Below are 6,000 nucleotides of genomic sequence, written 5' to 3' on the forward strand. Positions count from 1 at the left end.
TCCACTAGAAGACTTTGAATATTAAAAGCTATTTGCAACACTCCAATCCAAGAGTAGGATTTACCCACTACCTATCCCAGAACTCTTAGCATTTTGTCTGAATGCAGTCCTCGACTGATTCATCTTAATACGAGGTTTGCAGCACCTCAACTGATCTATTACAAGGATATTAAAACTCGATATTTAGCACATATTGATCCTACAAGTGATCAGATATATTCTACGAAGTGTGTGCTATATCAGTTGAGGTGTGAGCTGCTGTGATGTGTGAGTGACTTTTATGGATCTTGAATTGATCACTTGTATTTTGTTTTGTTCACTTCCCAATCCATCATCATCATCATCATCATCATCATGTGTTGGCTTCAAATGATTTTTTATTTATAGCACCCAACACCAATGGTAACTTGATTCAAAATTCTAGTAGTTATTTTGACTTGTCTGATACATTGTACCTTTTCTGACCCGAAGTACACTGATGTTTCTGTTAGCTCGGGGGTGTAAGTATTGTATGGAAAACTCTATCAAATTCTGAGGTATTCTTATGACTTCAGTTGTAGTTTTGTCAACTGATAAGTTTTCCTAATCGATCAGTCAAGCTGGCTATCAATCCAGTCTTGATAATTCAGTTTGGCTCTGCATGACTGAACCCTGTTAGCTTTGCTAGTCTAGTCGTAGTTTTAGCTCAAAGACTGGTTAGCTATCTCCAGTTGACTTGTTTAGTTGATGTCTTCAATTTTAGTCATGGACGAATTCAGTCGCATGATGATTTTGCCTATGTGGTTTTTCAACACCAAACTTATGAATGTTCCAACAATTTCTCCCATTTTTGGTGTTGGCAAATCTTCATCATGAAAACTCCATCTTCGAGCAAAATCATTTCTTGAAATCTTCTAGTACTGCTATCAGACAACAGTCTGGCCAGCCTCAGTACTTCTCTTCAGTTTTTCTCTTCAGTTATGCTCTTAGGCTAATCTTCACCATCTTCAAGAGAGATTTCTGCACTTCTTTGCTTCCTCCTCTTTGTCAAATACCTTCGAATATTCATATCTCTACTGAGTGTCGTAAGGTACTTGGTCGCTTATCTTAAATATGTCGATGAAACATTCGGTGGAACCAGAAATGCTCTGTATCAATCTGTTTGTGAAGCTCTGATGACTGGTTTTAGAACGTAGAAAAATAACCAGTTGATGTCCTCTCAACTGATTTTCTTTCCCGCAGAACTGGAGTTCTCTCTGGATCAGTTCCCCCTCAAACTTTAACCTGAGAAGGTTGTCTTGAGGAACTGAGGACTCATGATGATATTCTTGAGAGATCATTTCTCAATCCAGGGTGGTTGAGAAGCTTGGATATCAGTTGGAATATCATCAGTTGACCTTTGTTCATATTCCAAAACTGATATCTTTGGTTCCTGTTTTCTATCAACACAATTAATGTCCTTTGGTATCCATATCTTCTTGGGTCTAGAATGGATTAGTTCTTTAAAAACCCAAACTTGGATTATCTTTGCAAATTTCCTTGTATGTGTGTCTATCAGAAAACATTTTAGCCTAAACTTGTGTTGTATGTGTATAGGAGGTGTCTGTTTAGACTGATTTTTCATGTAAAATCTCCTATCACGTGTAAAGATATCACAAATGAAATTAGAGATTTCCTCATTTTCTTGGAGCGATTCCAATTGAGAATCTTAAGTAGCTTCAGTAATCAAGCATAGAATTTGTTCTTCATCGGTTTGGCTTGATAGATTGTCTGATCAGCAGTGTTCTTCATTCTACTCGCCTAACTAGATCATCTTTTGACAAATGTCCTTAGCAGTGGAACATTTCTTGATCTTGCTAAAAGTGCAGCTATTCATAACGAATTCTGTCATCACTTTCCACAAATCATCATTTAGCATCGCAAGGTGAAATTGAGTTCTTACCCTCCACACTTAAAAATCTTCTTGGTATAATAATGGAGATTCAGTATATAACCATTTTGAGAGGATGCAGAAGCGAGAAAGGACCTCACTATGATACCACTTGATAGGATCGGTTTGTGTGGTGGTATAAAAAACTGGAGCATTTGACCACCAACAGTTGCTAGTTTGAGTTTAGTTGTGGTTGGCATCTGAACTGCTCCTTTCTCGATTGTCCATATAAATTGACCAATAAATACATGTAAATGTACGGAATGAGGTCAACTGACATATTAAAACATTGTCTTAAAATGTCTTAATGAGGGTCGAGAGAAATGTAAGAACTCGAGTGTTTGTTTATGGATGTTTGTAGATTAAAACTTCTACGTCACCCCTTCTTCAACCTCGGAAGGATCCTACACATGATAAGATATATTCTATGAAGTGTGCTATACAGTTGAGGTGTGAGCTGCTATGATGTGGGAGTGAATTTTATGGATCTTGAATTGATCACTTGTATTTTGATGTGTTCACTTTCCCATCATCATCATCATCATCATCATCATCATCATCATCATCATCATGTGTTGGCTTCAAATGATCTTCAACCTGATTCAAAATTCTAGCCGTTGGTTTGACTTGTCTGATACCTTGTTCCTTTTCTGACCCAAAGTACACTGATGTTAGCACGACGGTGTCATTATTGTATGGAAAAATCTATCCAATTACTGTAGTAGCCCGGTTCCATTTTACAAGTTAAGTGATTTTAAACATGTTAAAAATGACATATAATTTTAAAAGTGTCAAAACATGTTCAAGGAGTCCTTATTTGGTGAAAATAAGTGGAAAATAAAATTTGAAACGTACGAAAATGGTAGGGTAAGTCTCGGGGGGTCCAAAATGAGTTCGGAAGGACTAAAATAGTTCGGACCGTGTGGACCAGTTCGGACCATCCGAACCCAGTTTGGACCATCCGAACTCCGCTTATAAATAGGCCATCCAAGGCTCACTTTTCTTCACACGATTCAGCTCTCCTATCTGGGTTCTTAGGCTTTTTTTAGGTGTTTTGGGGTGACTGCAGCCTTCCTAGGCTTGGTCCGGAGGTTGGCCATGTAGTGACCCTGCATGGTATCACCTACTAACTGGCAACTAATAGCATGCATTAAACTTAATACAGCAAAATAACTTAACAGAGTAAAACATGCGGAAACAAAACCATAATTTACATATCAGCTTAGTAACATAATCCAGACTTAAATCTGTAGTGATACAACCAAATCGAAATATTAAACAGTAAACATTATACAGCTATATCAAATCCTGCTGTATAATAAAATCTTCAAGGCTCCTGCTCCCTAGTTCTGCCTTGAACTACCAGCTCCGTCCATCCTGCGACCTGCCCCATGGAATAGGGTGTCCAAGATAACAACTAGGACGTGAGCACTAACGCCTAGTACATAGACATGAGTAAACATATGTATATAATGCATGCAACATGATGACTGATACAGGTTCATCTGAAAAATCATGCTCAGAATCGGCGCCACATGAGTGCTGCCACCGCACGGATCAATCTCTGGGTGCAATCACACTCGTCTAGTACACCAGAGTAGACAGACATAAATGCCCCCGCCGTCGCGGTACTCTCAGTGACAGACTATCGAGTATAGAGCTGAGCGGCTCTATAGTCAGGTATAACAAGGTATAGGCTCAACGTGTATATGCACATGACATATGAATATAGAAAGAGGTAAATCATATATCATGCCATATAATAATGCCAAATAAATGCAACATATAAACATGTATACTCACTGGCAATCTCAGTCAATGTGTACGTACCTCTAGGCTAGTTCAAGTATAATAAGATCCTAGGTTCTAAGCCTATATTCAAAAGTTCACCGTATCACTACATAAATTCTATAAGCCTTAACTAAGCTAATAAGTACTCCCAAAACTTAAACAGATTCCCGGACCATACCTTCGTCCGTAGTTAGCCCTTTGAAGTCGCTAGTCCCGGATGACTATAACAACACCTTGGTTATTCCAAAACCTCTATTATAACCGATAGGGCCCTCAAGTGTATATCTCACACTATATAATTGAAGAAAGAAACTCGGGAATTCGTATTTCAAAATGAAATCGAACGAGCCCTATTTATAGGCAAAATTCCAGGCCAGGATCGGAACTTCCGATTTCAGGATCGGTGCTTCCGATCCAGCTCATTGCGTGCATGCAGGACACGCCAGGATCGGAAATTCCGATCCGACGATCGGAGCTTCCGATCTCACCCCCAATCAACACTTGTAAACACTCGCTGCTGAGTCATCGGGCAAAGCTGGCAGCCGGAGATCGGAACTTCCGTTCCTGGATCGGAGCTTCCGATCTCGGTGCTTCCGCTGGGCTTCCGAAGTGGCTGGGATCGGAGCTTCCGATCTGAGTTCGGAGCTTCCGATCCGGCCCAAAGTCAAAAGCCCAAATTCTCTTTCGAAGTCCAATAACACTCCGAAATTGATTAATTACCAACCCTTAATCATGTTTAACATATTATTATCTTAAAATGAGTTCTGGGTTACTACAGGCCAGGTGCTCCGAGGTCACGGCAGAGCGGTGCCCAAGTTCTAGGGCAGTCATCATCAGCGGGCTGACAACGGACGCAGGTATAGCTCTGGCTCCTTATATTAAATAGGGAGTATGATATAGAGTAGTTAAGGCTTTTTAAATAAGATTATAATGCATGAGTACTTTTCATTGTAGTGCGAATTATAGGCTTGGACATAGTGCTGGTCTAGCTTGCCTAGTTTATGAGGTACGGAAGTATTATTCGAGATATTCAGATTGAGTATGCATGCATTATGTGTTTGAATGGATTATGTGATTGCATGTTTTATATGAATTTATATACATCATGTCATGACTGTATGTTGCATACATGAGCATATTGATCCTTTACCTTAAAAGTATCCTATAGTAGGGTGCTCACCCTACGAGTTTGTGGATGGTTGGATACGTAAGTCTTGTGTTAGGTCATCGTGATGGTTAGACACATGTACTAGTATCAGGTCACCATTATCCATTGGGTATATGAGCCACCTCCTGAGACGACGGCGCAACGTGCTATATACCCTGGGCTCTGTCTATGAGCTTGTTTCTTGACCTGAGAGTCTTGGTACCCAGTTCACTTGCATACATGCACACATAACACCGTATACTCATACTCTTATACTGAGCTTATCATGCTCACGTCCCGTACTTTGTTGTATATGGACACCCTATTCCATGTGGCAGGTCTGCGGCTGGACGATGCGGGTGGTTCCAAGAGGGCTTACGCGTTGGATGACCAGCAGGGCTTTGTCTAGGCTTTTGTTTCAGTTGTATTTGGTTTAATACACTGGATTTATTTTGATATGGTTGTAAAAAATATTTTATTGTTGTTTAAGTTTTGATTTATTTTATTAAGTTAAATGCATGCTTAAGCTTCTGATTAGTAGGTGATCACGGCGCGGGTCACTACATTTATGGTATCAGAGCATGTAATGCCCCAATTTTATTATAATTGAGTTTAATCGAGATAATCAGAGTTTTTAGTGATTGAGGATCGTTTTGATATTTAGCAGGGGGTTACTTTGCAAGATTGGAGAAATAAAGGACTGAAATGAAAAAATGGGATTTTATATTATATTTATTGCAACTTGGCCAATCAATGACCCATCACTCTCTTTCCCTCTCTCTCACACTCTCGATCTCTTTCCCTTCTCCCGGAAGCCATAGCCAAATCGTTTCTTCAAGCTTTTCTTCCGTCTGATTCGCTCGATCCGACCGTCAGATTTCGATTTCGAGTTGAGTTTCACGATCACTGCAACGAGGGCTTCATTTAGACGTAAATTTTACTTCGATCTCTTGAACTTCGATTTTGTTGAGTTGTCATAATTTGATAATATTGGAGTATGTCGTTCTTGAGCTAGTATAGATCGTGTATTCGAAGTCGGTTTGGAAAAAGAACGAAGTTTGGATTTTATATGATTTTTGAGGAATATATTCGAAAATGGTGATTTTGATTGAGGTTGGATTTGAGTTGTTTTGATGGATTGTGATGATGATTG

Source organism: Henckelia pumila, chromosome 2 (genome assembly GCF_033568475.1).
Source record: "Henckelia pumila isolate YLH828 chromosome 2, ASM3356847v2, whole genome shotgun sequence".
Taxonomy (NCBI): Eukaryota; Viridiplantae; Streptophyta; class Magnoliopsida; order Lamiales; family Gesneriaceae; genus Henckelia; species Henckelia pumila.